Below are 17,654 nucleotides of genomic sequence, written 5' to 3'. Positions count from 1 at the left end.
CTCGGTGCGTGCATGCGTGTGTGTAATGTTATATAGAAACTATCTGCTGATGAGTAGCCAGTGATCTATGTGTGAGGAAAAGTGTGCTTGAGAACATAATTATGTTAGTGTCAAGTCTTATTACATGTTATTTTTCAGCTTTTAAATTTCATCTCCCTATTGAGTAGGAATGCTTAAAAAATGAATTCCTGGAGGACAAAAATTTTTCTTGAAACGTACTAAAGACAACAGATTTTACTTTAGATACTACATTGAGGTTCATGCCCCATGCTGTTTTCAAGCCTGTTATAGTTTTCTATTAAAGAAACAGGACTAGAAAGATCAGAAAATAGAAAAATGGAAAGGTGAAGAAGGTCAGGTTTTTTGTGCTTGCGTAGGCTCTTTCATACTTATGCTTTGAACCCTTTTAAGAATGGCAGAGGCACGTGAATCCAGATGTTGTTTGAAGAGCTACCTCAAAGGAAGCTGGTCTGAGCAAATCACACCAGTGACATGCTGTGGCTTTTCATGACCATATGTAGTCCAACAGCTTGAGAGTTGCACCCCATTTCAAATGTTCGTGTTATATCAATGTGCCTGTCTTTTCTTCTGCATTTGATTTGAGGGTGTTGGTTCTAAATACCTGAAGTAGTTCATTATAAAGGCTGCAGTTTATGACTTGTCATTTTATTTTTTTATTCAATTTATCATCAGTGATCCTCATTTGTACTCAATGTTATTACGTAATGAAGCTTTCTGTTCCTACCGTTGGAGAATTTCTCTCAATCTTCAATTTCTGCTATACTCACTAATTTCAATAAAAATAAGTTTTTGTTTGTTTTTGAAGAGGTGATAGATTGCCTGAAGTACAGTGCAAACTAATATATTCAAAATGTTAAGAATTGAATTTGAGATTAACACATATATTCAAAATCTTCCTATTTATTTTGCAACTCAGGTTGCTTTCAAATTTGTGTTGAGAATGCTTAAAATAGTAGTGCAGAAACTGGGAAAAGTTGGTCTGAATCCTTTGTGTACAGCAAAATTTTTAATTAGTCTGGCTCTGCAGTCTTTCTTGACCATCATCATTTTAGGTTGTAAATATTTCTAGTGTCTCTTCCATGTTCAATCACTGGTTTTGTTCTTGCTGATCAAGTTTAGTTTTATTTTCAGAAATTATTTCCTTTAAAACCTTTCACTTCTAGCTCCTACTACCGTGTTGCTTGTTCTCTTGCCTTAATAGCTAAGTCAAAGGCTATAGTACAGACATTAAAACACCAAAAGAAACAGCTGTTCCTGCTGCTGCTGAAAGGAGATCCCAAATGTGAAATTATACTAACAAAAATTTGCAAACAAAATCTTGTATTTCAGAATAACTGTTCAGGTAATTAAATAGTGAATCTAGCATTCATACTTGCTCACTTCTAGACTTACGAAGTTCACTCCATATGCATGGGAGGGGAAAGTAGTCCTTAACAGCTCAGCAGGTTACTTCAGCTGAACATAATCTTGAGGCATGTATGGAATGCCTGCTTGTGTTCCTTGGTGGATGAAGACTATTGCAGATTCTCTTTCTGGCTAATGGGATAAGTTTTATTTCAGAAAGAACCATGGATTCATAATTTCTTACTGATATTCCTTTGTGTGTGGGGGTGTCTCTCTTTTTTTTTTTTACTTGTTACACTTTTGTATTTTTAAAATGTTTTTACCAGGCTGTTTGTATATTTATGAAAAAAAAACTGATTTTTTTTAAATGTTTGACAGAAGGTGCTTTTTAAACTTTTTTCTTAAAGGAAAAATCATTGCATTTCAAGATGCTTCACGAACAAGAACTAATCAAATAAGATATCAGTCTTCTGACAGTGCACAGCACAAAAAAAAACTGTCTTGTGGTTGGAACATGTGAAATTTTTAATGACAGATTGCCACTAATAAACTTACTTCGACTGCATTAATCTGATAAGTAGCAGCTAATATGTAATATCTGATAAGCAACTTTTTTTCATGATTATATGATTGAGATTTTTCCTAAAGTAGCTTTTTTCTAGAGCAGGCTGGTTAAGGCTATCTGTCAAAGAAACTTCAACCTGCACTGACAAAGACTCGGTGTCTTTCATTGAATTAACACACTAAAATAATCATACATTTGTGAAAAATTTTGGAAACGTGTACCTGTGAATATATACATGTACATGCAAGCAAGCATATGTATATAATAGTGCCAATTTATAATACCAACCTACCTAGATTACAGTTTGCATTTTTGTTTTAATGTTCAGAACTGCTCTTCTGACTTAATATGCAGACACTTTGTGTTGCATTGTTACTGCTTATAGTCCGTGACCTCACCTCTGCCTTACCGCATTTTTGGTGGGATTAGTCTCAATCACATTCCATAAAGCAAAAAGCACATTAGTTGCATTAATTCAAAAAATCAGTCTGTTGGGATTGTGGTCAGGAGCTTATCGTTGTGCTTCTTACTCTATTAAATTTAATTTGAAAGGTTTAATAATAAGCTTGTAGCTGCTGCTTTTTTTGTCTTTTGATTTCTTAATCTTGAAAGTGAGTGGTGAATGTGTATGGAAATAATCAGTATCATCCCAGCAGATGCATACAGTCCTCAATAGCAAGTTACATTACTTTATGCTAGAGCAAGTAGAACTGATACATAGAGCAATAATCCTGAGTTGCGTTGTGATCTGACTTCAGATTACCTTGTTCTACTTGGCTTGCTCAATGTCCTTTGTACAAACTGAGTGTGCAGTTAAATTGGAAATGACACATTGTCTTGTTGAATTGGGGTTCTTACCATTTTATTGAGATCCTGTTGAGTGCTCAGCTTGGTGTTTACCTGTGCTTGTTTATGCCAGTCAAAATAGGAAAATGAAAACCTGTGTTTTCAGGTTTACGTTTTGCTGGGGTTAGCCTTAAACATTTTATGAAGCCTTGCAAATATCTTGATACTTTGTCCACACTAGTTAATAGGAAAAGCACAAAACTGAATGTCATCTGGTGTTGTGTATCAAAGCTGGATATTTTTAAGAGTTATGGAGCAGAATAGCTCCAGATCATTAATTTTTGAGTGTTCACAGCAATTAAATAATCATGTAATGGAATGTCACAGAGGTATTGATCTATGAGTTTTACTGCCATGCAATCCTTTTGAAACAAAGCTGAATTTAAGAACAGCCAGTGGAATCTTTTTTCTTTGAAAATCCTTTATGAAACATTTAAGTGAAACATTCATTATTTTGCAATTATTATTTGAGTGAGTGCCTTCTTAATTATGTGAAATATCTGTTTTCCTTGGGGTTTGCCTGACAGGAAATAGTATAATGCTATTTTATAGCTCATTAGTAACAGCTTTTTTTTATTTTTTATATTTTGCCAGCTGTGGGGATTTTTCTTCTTTGTTCAGAACTTAATATTTTTCTAGGGAAAAGAGATGAGAAGAGAAACTTGTAAATATCTATAACAACACCAGAGTGGAGTGACGGCAGAGGAGTTACTAACAAATTGTTTTAACCATTATTTACAAATGTAATTAAGATCTAAAAAGATGAGCTTAAAGTAAAATCATAGTGGGGAGTCTTACACATGGTAGATTCTGCTCTTTTGTTATTGCACACTTTCAGCACTCATTCACATTATCTCCCAAAGTCCCTGCAACTGTTAAATTATGCAAATCAAGTTACCATAATATTCAGTTCCAAAATGTTTTATTTAATAGCAGTCATTAATTTATTTTTCTAATTGATTCCACTAGGAAATCATCTTAAATGTATCATTTTGTTTTAAACGGGTCCCAGTTCAACATAGCTAAAACCTGTTGGGCCTTACAGTTAGGGGGTGTTTTTTCCCCAGCATGTCCATGACAATTCAGCAGCGATGCCACCACATCCCTTTCATTTCCCTCCCATTTACCAAGTCATTTCACATAATGGTAGAATCAAACAACATATTTAAACATGACACAACCATGTGTTTTATAATGCAGTGAATAACTACTATTGCTATTGTTTCTGGATGGAGCAGAGCATTATAAGAAAGCAAGGAATGGAAGCAGACCTGAGAGAACTAGGGTAGTGCCTCTGGGAGATGGTGAGGCGAAGGTGATGCTAATGAGATTTTAAAAAGAGGAGAAATTTTTGAATAGCTCCAGGTCTGATTTGCATGATCTTTAGCATATAATACAAGGACATCTCGAATACTGCAATGATGCAAGTCTTAAGGGGCTTCTGGATCTCCCCAGGAAAATCTTAACAGAGGGGAGGCAAGGGGTTTTCCAGTGGATTCATCTTTCTGCCATGTGTATTTCAAAGGGGCTGTTTAGATGGGCAGAGACTGTTTAGACTGAGATTCACAACTTGGTGTACTGCAAGCACAAGAAGCAGCATGATTATGGAGTTAGATCTGTCCTAGTGTCTGAGTGCTAAACATAATTTAAACATTCTGTGAGCTGAAAATACTACTCGAGTAATATACACCACATCTCTTTCTCAGAAGCATCATGTTTGAAATACTGAATTCTAGGAGGGGAAAAAGCTTAATATGCATGTATTTATAAGCAAAACCTGGATAGTTTTTTTTTTCCACTAAACCTTTGCCCCCCTTTCCCAATGCTGTTGTGCAGCTGTGGCAGGAAATTAAATTCAGTGCGAGAGTGGAGATTGCAATCTTCTCTCCTCCTGTATCCTGTATCTGACACATTTTTACCTTGTTCCAGTGCAGAGAAGACCTGGCAACTTGTTTGAAAATGAGTAAAATATTTTTGCAGGGACAAGTAAGGTTAACCTTGCACCATTTAATAGCCACAGGGAGCAGAATAACCTGTTGTCTTTTCAGAAAGTGCAAATGAGATTCTTGTCTAATTGAAAAATAGGATATTTCTGGGTTAATTGCTGGAAATGACCAATTATCCAAACACCTGCAATAAAGGAAACAACACCATCCCTCTTATCTTTCTTAAAACAAATTACTGTCATCTGTAACCAACAGCACATTCACCAGAAGGCTACATGGTTCCTGTTACACAATTCTTATTTATCAGTCTTGTGAATAACAGGTAAGATCATTACCCGGCTGCATTATTTACCTTTTGAAATTAGAAGATGGAGCACCGGTTCTGATGACAGTGCATGGCCTCAAACCTGTCCTGTCTCACGTAAGGACCTGTAACTTGTCACTTTTAAGAGCATAAAGTGATGTGAAAATTTGGGAGGGTGGTTGTCACCTCATTTTTCCCATCTTCCGTCTATAAAACTGAATCCAGCCCTAAACAGATTAATTCTTTCCCTGCTTCACCCCTAGTTTTCTAGAAGTGTTTCTGTTGGAAGTGGAGGAATAAGAGTGGAGAAGCTGTCCACTGTTCATATGAGGCAAAGGACAAAACAAGACTGCCCTCTTCCCAGCCAGCTTCCTCACTCCACCTCCTCATCCCCTCATCTGACATAGGCTTCAGGAAGATCCCTCAGTGAGGGAGAGGGTTCCTGGCTTTAATCTTTAAAGCAATATGTAAGCATTTATAGGTTTGTTTATACGTGTATTTGATGATTTTCATGCAACCTCAACATAAAATAAATAGCCTGATGGGGTATGTTTCCTTTTTTCGCATTTCGTGGTGCCTAAGGTAATTTGTTCCCTATATGTAAAATGTCAGGGGTTAAAGATGTTAACAGAATAGGCTTGGTCTTTTGGAGATTTCTGCTTTTCTTTTTTTTAACAACACTTATTTCTGTGCTTAGGCCTTTATTATAGTTCATTTCTAAATCTGGTAAAAACAAAAATTACACATAAAAATGAAAGAAATACAGAAAAAAATAGTGTAAACTACTTTTGACTAGCTTCCCTGAAATAAGGATGTTCTTCTGTGACAGAGGTAAATATCCCTTTTAATTTAACTGAAGAAAGCAATAAACAAAGCAGCAAGCGTAATTTACAATTGTCCCCTCTCTTTTTTTTTCCTCCCCCTTCCTTGGCTTTGTTCTTGGCAGATTTCTTGTCCATAACTGCATATTCCTGCATTCCCAAGATACAAAGCTCTCTGCTGAATCTCAATGACAAGGAAAAGTCTCAGTTGGTTTATTCTTTAGTGATCTGACCTTTTCTCTGTCAACTTGTTTACTAGCAAACATTTCATCTTTGATTCAACCCACAGTTTACTGAAAAGCAAGAAACAAAACTTCTGAATCTGTGTCTCTTGTGATCTGTAATTTCTGTTACAAAATAATATTTTGGAAGATTAAGGGTGAATCTTTTCAGGAGCTCAGGGTCCTAGGCTTGGAAATTTGTGGAGATTTTTACTCTTGAAAAACAGTTTGCCTTGCTGCAGTCTGGGATCAAGTGAATCAGATCGAATGGAGACACTGGCACAGGCTGTCCAGAGAGGCTGTGGGGTCTCCCCCCTTGGAGATGTTCATAAGATGCCTGGACATGGTGCTGGGCAGCCTCTGGGTGTCCCTGCTTGAGCAGGGGGTTGGACCAGGTGGCCTCTGGAGGTCCCTGCCAACCTCAGGCACTCTGTGATTGTGTCTTGGCCACAGCCACCCCTAAAATGTGGGGGCTTCACCCCAGCTCCCCTCCTCTGTATGTGGGCTTTGGAGCTCGAGGTAACTGCCGTGATTCTGTGAGACAGCTGGCTTCTGTCGCTTCAACTCCAGCACCTTCTACATAACCAATACACTAGGTATTTCCAGCACATCAGTCCTAGGCTTTCTCTGGTTTTCGTGTGGAATTTCTTGGCCGTGATCTTGAAGTATTTTTAGTAACTCCCTTGTGCGAGAAAAGCCATTTGTGAGTGAAGCATGGCTATGGGCTGGGTTAATGAGGGAAGCCTTTTTCAAATCTCTCAGCAACCCACCTGTCAGTCTGAGCCTCACTTCCAGGAATAATAGTCCTCACCTAGATCCCCTTTCCCTCCCCTCCTTTGTTTTTTTATCTGTTACTCAGTGATTAGACTCATAGCTAAACTGAATCTACTTACCTAGCACTTGGACTTGGTTCACTGATTGTTCTGATGGCAGACCTTTTTTTTTTTTTTAAGGTAATAGGACACTGATTTAGAAGGTGTTCAGACAGAAATGTGTCTAAAACAAACGATGCCTTTGGTCCTGTGGTTGTCTGTAGTCTTCTCCCCAAGCATCATTGCTTGAGAGGATGCTTCGGAAGCATCACATTGCTTGGAGAGCACTGGGGTGGCAAAGTGGGCTTCTCCACCAGTGTTCTGTGAGGAGAGCTGGTATTAAATTTTTTTTTTTCAGGAGTTCAGACAGTGTCCCTGATCACTTCTACCTGTTACCAATTAGCATTACCTATGGGTAGTGTGTTGGTTATTTGCAAAGACATGGATTCTTGAAGTTATTTGTGACCAACTTCTGTGGCTTTCAGTATGAAAAACTTGAATACATTTTGTAGAAGATATAGTTGACTTCTCAAATTTCACATGGATCTACAACCAGTTATCAAGGAGGTTATGCTGAGTGCTAACCATCTGTTCTTCTGCTCACATTTACATGTAAAACATGTAAGAAGTGGGTAAGGGAGCTTAAAGTGTATTTGCAGATTGGTTGCTTGTAAGTTACTTCCATCAAGAAAACAGTGGCTAAGAGCCCTCTGTTTTTCTTTATTTTCCCCTACAAAAATGTGGTATGAAGCATATGAAGGTATACAAATGAAAATTAATACTTCCTTTTTTTATTTCATACTGTACACTGGAGACTTTCACTGTCTTGTATCCTGTTTTTATTCATCTTCAGCATAAGGGATGTTTGTGTCTGAGTTTATATTTACCAAGATATGATTAATTTGTATGAAAGAAGTAAATGTTTTAAATAACCCTGCTTATCTGCAAAGATTGTTGTTCAGACTGAAAAGGATCAATTGTAGTGGTATCTAGTGCCCTTTACTGACACTAGTTTCAAAGTGCCAACTTCAGTTAAACAATATCCTGTTAATAGCCTCTGGATCTACCTACCTGGAATTTCAGAAGTGGCTCAATACTCCAACATTTCATCAAGTACAGAATTAAATTTTTATTACCCAAATCTGTGTAAATTATTTGTATTTCATATTTTCTTCTCTTGATAGAACTAAAACTGCAAGTTTATGAGACTGATTGTTTTGATAGGTTACGCACAATTTCAGCCTATTTTTTAGAAAAAATGTGAAAGAATACTGGCCTGAAAAAAGAGTAAGATACCTAACCTTATTCTGAGTGACTTAGGGCTAGTACTGGTACAGACTGTACTCTCTTACAAGCAGAGGTGTCATCTGTAAAGTATCTGACTGTCTTGATTATATGACTTTGAATAAATCTTTCTTGAAACTATGCTGCCCTTCCTGATTTCAGTCAATTACTGATTCAAAAAAAACTTCTTATGGGTTTGCTGGATGAGGTTGAAGCTCATCTATGAAAACTCGTGAACTAGTTTTTGCCTGCCACACAGGTTTACTGAAAAAGATGGAAGGACTTGTGTTTGTAAGACACAAATGTACAAGGTTATCACCACCTGTTTCTAATAATTTGTTTTAATTAAGTAATAGATCTGCACTTGCTTTTTTAATAGAATGAGTCAATTTAGAGCTAAAGAATTGGCTTGAAATTAAATGTCTTTAAAGGTTAATGAATGATGCATTCTTGAAGTAGTCTGAAGAACAAAAAAAACATATGTAAGTAAAATGTATGTCCTCTCTAATTACATGGAGAAATAGATATGAAAGGGGACTCAAATTCTTAATTCTAACATTAACAGCCTGGATAAGGTTACTGACTGTGGAAGATAGCAGAGCTCTTTCCATAGTGAAAATAAATGAATGAAGGATATTGGTAAACAGTAATATAATAAAACTTAAAAATGAATACAACAATTCAAAAAAAAAATTGAATAGACTAGGGTGTATGTAGTGCCAATGCTTTGAATATTACCTCATTTTGCTTCATATGGATTCTGGAGACTGCTTGGTAGGTTTGTAAACTTTACTCCTAAAGGAGGAGATGCTCTGACCAATGGAAATGTAAGGACAGTTAGAATGAATATGCATGGGTGTTTTATATTTGTGTTGTGTAAAAACAGTAAATATTTCAGCCTGTCCTATTCTGTTGAATATCTATGTAGCTATTCAAGAAAGGAAGATGCCTGTCTTGATTCTTCCTGTTCTCTGTTTCAAATATTGGAAAACCTTCAGACTAGTATTATTCATTTCTAATTTGCTTCCATCAGAAGGCCAAATGGAGAAACAGAAAGGTGTTTTGACAATAAGGTATGCATTTAAGTAACGTGCTTAAAACCATAGTCTTTGAGTCAAAGATGTTGGACCTCAGGCAGCTCCACCATCGCTGCTAATAGACAGTGTCAGAAAACTGATAACAAAACTCATCTCCATTAACAGTATTTGTGCTCAGCAGATGTGCATCACTGAAAATTATGTTCATGCTCTGAAATGTCGCAAAAAGATCCTTAGTATGCTCTAGTTCTGCAAATTGAAGCGATAGCTGACTTACTCATCTCTGTCAGATATTTATTTACACGTCCCATGGGGAAATACATTATGCATTTAGAAAGACACTGGAATGTTTTGCAAAAACATAAGTTATTTTTAGAAAAAAGATTCATCTGTCACAGACATGGACGACATCTGGTTTAAGTGTGATGAATGCATATTGTAGAAGAAAAGGGACATCCTGATGCTATTGCGTATACATCTTTGTGATTATGGTTGTGCCTTTTTCTAAGAAGCAAATTTATTACAGATAAATATTTTATTTTTTGCCCAAGTGTGCTTCAGAGCACTACAGATACTTGATGCTCTAGCGCTCCCCTAGACAGCAGGAGAATCTGTTACGTAGTGCGGAATTGTCCCTGGGAACAGTAGTAGATCCTAAAAACCACATAGATGACTTCTTAAGGTGGGCTGGCAGCCACTGTAGGAAGATCCGAGTTTTCTCATACTTTGCCATGTTGTGTCTGCAACACTGTGTTGGGCTCTGTATATCAATGCAGTGGAATGTATTTACATCATCTTCCCTCCTACATGGCCATGGTGGCAGCTCAGGTATTAAATATCTGCTAATACACATGCCTCATAGAGACATTTGTTTATTTGTGCAACATGAGCTTTCCCATCAGCTATTCATCATCTCTGCTTCAAAAAAAAAAAAGTAGGTCAGATGGCAGCAGGCCAGGTTGTTCTCACTTTCCTTCCCTCAGGGGTAAGGAAGGCTAAGAGAAATAGAGTTTGAAACACCAAAATCTGAGAGACCAAACAGAAACGACTGGAAGTATTGCACTGTTTTTCTCTAGTATAGTAAGAGTTTGGTTTAAATTCCTCTGCTTTTTGAGAAAGATAATTGAGAGATAAAGAAGAGGCAGGTGAATTTATTCTCTGATCTGTATTTTGTAATGTATGACTTTGGCCAAGGATCTTAAAATATGGTATTTCTTTTGGTATTTGCCTATTAAACTTAACATATCAGTATGTTTTTATGTATTACTTTGCTTGTTAAAATAAACAATGTACTGAATGTTGATAAAGTGCAAGATTCCACTTTTGCAGGTGTAGTGGGTTTACATGGCAAGGCTTTGGTAGCAGGGGGCCATAGGGGTGGTCTGTGAGAAGAATCTAGAAGCTGCCCCATGTTAGGTAAGGGCCCCACTGCTGTCCAGAGCTGAGCCAATAAGTGATGTTGTTTTGCACCTCTGTGAGAGCATATTTAAGACAGGGAAAAAAACATGCTGTGCCACACAGCAGCTGGGAGAGTGAGAGGAGTGAGGAACAGCCTTGCAGGCGCCAAGGTCAGTGAAGAAGGAGGGGGAGAGGTGCTCCAGGTGCCGGAGCAGAAGTCCCCTGCGGCCTGTGGTGAGGACCATGGTGAAGCAGGCTGTCCCCCTGCAGCCCATGGAGTACCACGGTGGAGCAAGGTTCCATGCTGCAGCCTGTGGAGGAGACCACGGTGGAGCAGGTGGACCTGCACCGACGGAGGCTGCGGCCTGTGGAAGACCCCTGCTGGAGCAGATTCCGGGCCGGACCTGCAGCCCGTGGAGAGGAGACCACGCAGGAGCAGGCGACCTGGCAGGAGCTGCTGCCCGTGGGGGATCCAGGTTGGAGCAGTTCGCTCCTGAGGGATGGACCCCGTGGTACGGACCGACATCTGGAGCGGTTCTTGAAGAGCTGCTGCCTGTGGGCAGCCCACGCCGAATCAGTTTGACAAGGACTGCATCCCGTGGGAGGGATGCCACAGCACAGGGGATGAGAGTGACCGAGAAGGAGCGGCGGCGAAGAAGCGCTATAGACTGACCATAACCCCCATTCCCCCATTCCCCTGCGCCGCTTGGGGGGAGGAGGTGGAAGAGGGTGGATGGGGGGAAGGTGCTTTTGGTTTCTTTCCTTTGTTTTTCACTTCTCTAGCTTGTTAGTAATAGGTAATAAATCTTACTATCTCCCTATGCTGAGTCTGTTTTGCCTGTCACAATAATTACTGCGTGATCTCTCTGTCCTTATCTCAACCCTTGAGTCCTTTTCATCATATTTTCTCCCCATTCCTCTTTGAGGAGGGGGAGTGAGAGAGTGGTTGTGGTGGAGCTCGGCTGCCCACCCGAGTAAAACCACCACAGCAGGCCTCACTGAGTAACTTGCATTCATATTTTTTAATAATCATGTGATTTTGAACAAAGTAAATTTATAAGTAACGATGTAATATTATAATCTCCAAAAGGGATTATTCTGGTAGGGCATACATCAGATTGTAACATGACATGGAAATCCAGAAAACTGTTGTGACTGTGTAAAGAATTTGTTAAGTGCAGCAGTATGTTCTCAGTGCTCTCAGGTATTGTTTGACAGTGCTCTCAGGTATTGTTTGATCATGGGAAAAGAACATTTGTGGAAGATCAAACAAGATCATGTACAGTATAGATTTTCAGGTTCACATAAAGTCTGAGCCTTTTCTTCTAAAATTCTTCTGACATCTGCATCATTGCAGGGATTGGTGGTTTTTTTTGGTATAACAATTTAGATCTGTATAACATACTCTGAAGTGACTGTACGCAGTTATCTTTTTATCAGTATGGAATTGTGGTTTCATCATCATGGGCAGACGAATTTCACCAAACACCCTCTCTCACAGTACAATGAAAACGTCTCAAAGTTTGAGATAAGGAAGAGATATCACTCAGCAATTATTGTCATGCTCAAAATAGAGGGAGAGTAATACAACCTAGAGTAGTGAAAACTAAAAGCAAACAAAAAACAACTTCATAAACTTCCCTCCTACCCCTACCGCCACCCTAAGTGGCAAAATGGGAACAGGGGCTGCAGTCAGTCCCTGATGCTTTGTCTCTGCCGCTCCTTCATGGTCACTCTCTGCCCCTGCTCCACGTGGGGTCCCTCCCATGGGATGTTGTCCTTCCCGAACTGAGCCTGTGGGGGCTTCCTACAGGCAGCAGCTCTTCAAGACCTGCTGCACAAGCTGCTCCCACATGGCTCTGTACCACGGGGCCCATCCCCCAGGAGCAAACTGCTCCAGCACGGGTCCCCCACGGGCAAAAGCTCCCCTCAGCCCCCCTGCTCCTGCGTGGGCTCCTTTCCACAGGCTGCAGCTCCAGCCCGGGGGCTCTCCATGGGCCGCAGCCTCCTCCAGGCCACATCCAGCTGCTCCACCAGGGGCTCCTCCATGGGCTGTAGCGTGGAGATCTGCTCCATGTGGGACCCATGGGCTGCAGGGGGACAGCCTGCTCCACCAGGGGCCTTTCCACAGGCTGCAGGGGAACTGCTGCTCTATGCCTGGAGCTCCTTCTGCATCAACTTGTGCAGCTGGCTGGAACGGGCCCTTATCTGACATGGGGCAGCTTCTGGACTCTTCTCCCAGAAGCCACCCCTGCTAACAAAACATTGTCATATAAACCCATTGCAGAAATCCATGATTTTCAGCATCACAACAGGGATGTTCAAATCTGTATTTTTGAAAATAAGTACAGTGACGATCTGTTGGTAATCATCAAGTTTCAATTACATTAATACCTGGTCTTAAAGATTTATTTTACATTTTCCTTCAATAGCATTTTGCATATTCTGTTTGGAAAGTGTTATAGTCAATTTCACCTATAGGCAGGGAGCTGACTTAGTCTGCGTGCAGCAGATCAGTGGTACGGTAGTTCTGCTCATGTGCACTTCAGAAGAATTTCTGTAAGTGTATGTGCATGTATATGAACCTGTTTGCTAGCTTCACACTTATGCTAGGTGAAAGTTAGAAAACAAAATACCATGTGGTTTGCGTTAGTTGCTGTGCATACCAGGTAGAATGGAAATTCCCTCACTTCACTGTCAGGGAATAACACGATAATCTTGCAGCATTCCAGTATGTCTCTACTGGGAAAGAACACTTTTTTGAGTTTAAAGTAATAAAGTCAAGGATGTACTTCTGCTCTAGTTGGCATTTTAGTAGCAGACTGTTGGTTTGTGGCATTCAGCTCAAGTAAAAAGGGATTTCTTTTGGAAGGGCAGAGGAAATGCTATTCTGCATACCACAAAAGCATCAGCAGAGCTGCCCTTCAGTGACCCTTCCGCTTGTCCTGGCATTTTCACATGCTTTCCTCAAAGCACCGGCATCATGATAGATTCTCAAGTCCACTGCTTTCCTGGTCTGTCTTAAACCCTGCAAGCTCTTGTATATATATCTGAATCCAGAGAGAAGCCTTGTGCCAAACACTCACTCTGGATATTTGGCATTGCACATGCCTGCCCATTCAAAGTGACTTGTGATCTGTGCTTCAAAGATCAGTTTGGTTCCCTCAAAATCATGCCTGTCTCCTTCTGTGGGAGCAGTCTATGCTTCCCAGAGGGCAGGAACTGTGGTTCTTCCTACGCTTTCTGAACAGGGGGCTGAGCAGGCAAAGGCCTGGAGAAAAGTGAGGCAGAACTGGATTTAGAAGTGTAAGAAAGTAATATAGTCCAGTACCTATTAGGTAATAATTATCACCTTTTAAATTGCGTACTACGCTGAATTTGATTCCTTGCTGCATTTCCCATATCAAGTTGGGCCACTGTAGGTAGCTGTTTTTTTCTCCTTAAACTTGTGTGGCATGTATTAAACTGTATATCAGATGTAATATGGAGATTATATCAATGACATTTCTAAATATACAGTTTCTGGTTTCCTTTCCAATGAAACTTTGATGTCAGCGTTTTGACAATTGCCCTTTACTTGTGTGCCTACCTGCTGCAGATGGGGTCTGACTTATATGCCATAGTCTGTCTTTAAAGCTATATGTTCTTCTGTTGACATTTTTTCTCCTTTTATTTTTTGCCTTCAAAGGTTTTTGTGTTTTCATGCTGTTTTTATTTTTTTCTAATTTTTTTATGCTAAAAGTGATTAGCCTACCAAATTTCTATACTTAGGCTTGTCTTTGTTTCTGTGCTTTTCCATCTGCCCTGTTCACAAGTTTTGCATCTACATGCTGTGCTTTACAGACATGCATGCTCTAAACTGGCATTGCATTGCATAATCATTTGTAATCAAAATTGCTTCAGGTGATTTAGCAAGTAACATTCAAAGCAACCACTAAGTAGAGGGAATATAGGAGTAGAGACTGATTTAATGCCTGCTCTTAGAGCTTAAAGCATAAAACTAATGGTGCTAAGATGGTAACATGGAGACAACTATATGTTATCCAAGGCTGACATGATAGAAGCCCGAATTACGTTATCATTGTACTGTAGCCTCATGCAACAAATACTGCTGCACATAAGCAGGGCACCGAGAGAAATAAAGCCAGCTCTGTCAAAAGCCAATTTGCAGGTGCATCTGAAGAAGATGGGCAGCGTATTTGTACAGTTCTGTTCCTGATGGCTTCCTTGTTCTGAAACAGTGTGGTTCTATTCAGGATTTTAAAATCAAAAGGGTTGTTTTCCTTCAAATTAAAATGGAGTCAGGAGACTTGGATTTTCTAATTTTTATTTTTTTTTTATTTATTCAGCAATAAAATAAAAGGAGTAGATAAGTCTTTAAAAGCATAATAAAATGCTGCTGTGAGTGGTATGCTGTTCAGGGGATGCAGGTGCAATCAATTTTTTCCTCTTAGGTATCATCTTAAATTGTAGTAAAATTCTAACGGAAAAATATTTTGAACATCAGTCTGGAGGACCTGTATACAGACATTAGGAGATAAGAAGTTCTGATTGCACTTTTTTAATTTTTATTTTTTTTTTAGATTTAAGCAAGTTACCTGTTTTCTAGAAATCTTAATGTTACTACACTTTCAAAAAAAGAAAACAAACAAAACAAAACAAAAAAAAACAACTAGGAAATCATGTTTGGGCACTGTCTATGAAAAGCTATGATGATGATAGTGTAAAAAAGCTGTATCCAAGCTAAGTTTTCATAGCTATCCTGTCTGAGGTGGCTTATTCTGGTAAATGGTTTCCAAAGTGTTCTGGAAAGGCGAATGGAAAGACTCACTAGGAGAAGAAAATGAGCCTTTACCTTCAGGGGAGAAAAGTTGAATCGGAGCTGTGAAGTTAAATAAACTTCACTCCTGGCTCCTTGTTGTATTGCGTAGGTATTTTGGTTCCTTGGCTTGCTGTTCAAAAAAAGCCTTGTTCATAATTTTCAACTCAACTGGTAAGAACACATGGTACATATGGCCAGGGTGTCTGAATGGTTTTACAGACAAATAGAGTTGGGAATAAGTGTAGAATGTGAAGTACTTGGGATAAATGGGCTTGTTGGGTTTTACTTGGAAGGTCTGAGATGGGAAAAAGTGTTTCCCGTGTAGGAGGAAAATAATTCCTATTGAAGATGCCAAGGAAAAGAAAGCTAATGAGGATAAGTATGCCTGTTTTTCATGGTGCAGAACAATGAGGAGGAATATTTTTGCAGTTTATGATTTTGAAGGTTAGTTACAACTTTTTATTATTTAGCTTTTGCTAATGCTATCTCCATCTTTAATTTCCAGAATGCAAAAATTTACCACTCTAACTTTAGTGGTGCTGGCATAGATTGGCAACAATTTCAGACAAATGCAGCTTGAACAGGTTTCTAATGCAGAGTAACATGTTTCTCTGTTGATGTGTTAAGCTCTTAATTAGGCAGTGATAGACTATGACAACCTTGTGTGATGTGACAGCATCCCCAAATTGTTCCTGAAAAGTCATGTGTCTATCCAAAAAAAAAAAAAAAATCTCTCCTCTCCTCTCCTCTCTCTCCTCTCCTCTCCCTCCTCTCCTCTCCTCTCCTCTCCCTCCTCTCCCTCCTCTCCTCTCCTCTCCCCCCTCCCCTCCATTCCCCTCCCCTCCCCCCCCCCCCTCCCCTCCCCTCCCCTCCCTTCCCCTTCCCTCCCCTCTCGTCCCCTCCCCTCCCCTCCCCCCCTCCTCTCCTCTCCGTATGGCTTCAGATATACTCTTTAACTGTGCTTAACCTTTTGATTTACTAAAGTAATCCAGAAATGTTTTTTCTTATTATTCTTTGTATCTAGTTCCTGGACTTTCCCATCCCCTACAGTAAGCTTGTTTGCAACGTGATGGATGCTAATTTTTTGTTTCACCTCTTCGGGAGGTTTGCAGTGCTCTCTGTACCAGTGGCTGGTCAACCGCTTCAGCACCACCTGGTGAACAGCACAGTGGCACTCGCTTTCACCAGGAGCCTTTCACTTGCCTCTGAAGGCAGTGTCCCTGCAGCCGAAGGGAAATTATTGTCAATGAGGATCAAAAGGCATTCAGCCTTCTGGTGATAAATTGTCCTGTTGCCTCCAGGCACCATTTCTTCCAAAGACAAAGGCACTGATAAAATATTTATGCTGAAAGGTAGCAGGTAAAGGGATTGTGCATTGTGAGGTTTTAAATCTGTGTTGCCAAGATAAATTTTCTTCTTAACTTCAGTGATCTGAAGGTAAAGAATAAGGATCTTAAGGAATATATTTTGTGAGTTAAGCCCAGATGCAGAAGTCACTGATGCCATCATTTCACTTAAAATAGCAAACATAGAGGTTGCATTGTCAAGAGTTTTTACAATTGAAGGATGTAGCCTAGGCCATAATACAGCATTTACTGGTGAAAAAGTTAGACGCAGTGAAGTGGTAACAGGAGAATCATGCTTTAAGTGCTGATTGCTACCCCATTTCTTAACGACACTTGTTTGTTTTGTTGTTTTTTTCCCCTCATGTGCCCATGTGTAATTTCTGCATTCACAGGGATGGTGAAAACACTGGTATGGAAAGACAGCTGCTCTTTGATGCTTGTTAGAGAGATTGCAGTCAGTAGCTGCTCTGTAGTAACACCACTGCAACTGGTACGTCCTAATGGGTGGTACAAACAGTGGCTGTCCAAAAAAAAAAAAAAAAGACCTCTTGTAAACAAGATAATAGTATATCTGTATAGGATCTTTGATTCTCTAATTACATACGAATGCTTTGAACTATCTTTATTTAACTGAACCCAAGTTTACAGGTTGACAACACAGCTATGTAAGCCTAGAGTTACAACAATGGATAGTTCCAGGCTTCAAAGCTCCCAGCATAGACATGTCCAGACGTCCATTCTGCACTCTGAACTCTTCATGGTTTTCAATTACTACATCCAAAGGTCATGATTTCCAGCCCCATTGTTTTGTTCTCCACTAGCTTTTCCTACCTCTGATTTATTATGGTAGAGTGAGATAAGAGCCAGTAAGTTAAAGTGTATGTGTT

At 39.6% G+C, this 17,654-nt stretch overlaps 1 protein-coding gene and 1 long non-coding RNA gene across 6 annotated transcripts in view; both read left to right on the top strand.

The window, feature by feature from the left end:
• LOC121067876 overlaps nucleotides 1-10,523 on the top strand; it is a 39,291-nt gene extending 28,768 nt beyond the window's left edge. The window contains exon 3 of the long non-coding RNA XR_005818493.1: nucleotides 7,239-10,523. This is a non-coding gene — a long non-coding RNA (uncharacterized LOC121067876). The remainder of the gene's footprint in view (nucleotides 1-7,238) is intronic.
• Nucleotides 1-17,654, top strand: part of LOC121067872 (SAM and SH3 domain-containing protein 1-like) — a 553,101-nt gene that overhangs the window by 252,256 nt on the left and 283,191 nt on the right. The gene's annotated exons all lie outside the window — the stretch shown is intronic.

This window comes from Cygnus olor, chromosome 3, assembly GCF_009769625.2.
Source record: "Cygnus olor isolate bCygOlo1 chromosome 3, bCygOlo1.pri.v2, whole genome shotgun sequence".
Lineage (NCBI taxonomy): Eukaryota > Metazoa > Chordata > Aves > Anseriformes > Anatidae > Cygnus > Cygnus olor.
Note: the sequence above shows the minus strand (reverse complement) of the source record. Positions and strands in the feature narration are given on the sequence as shown.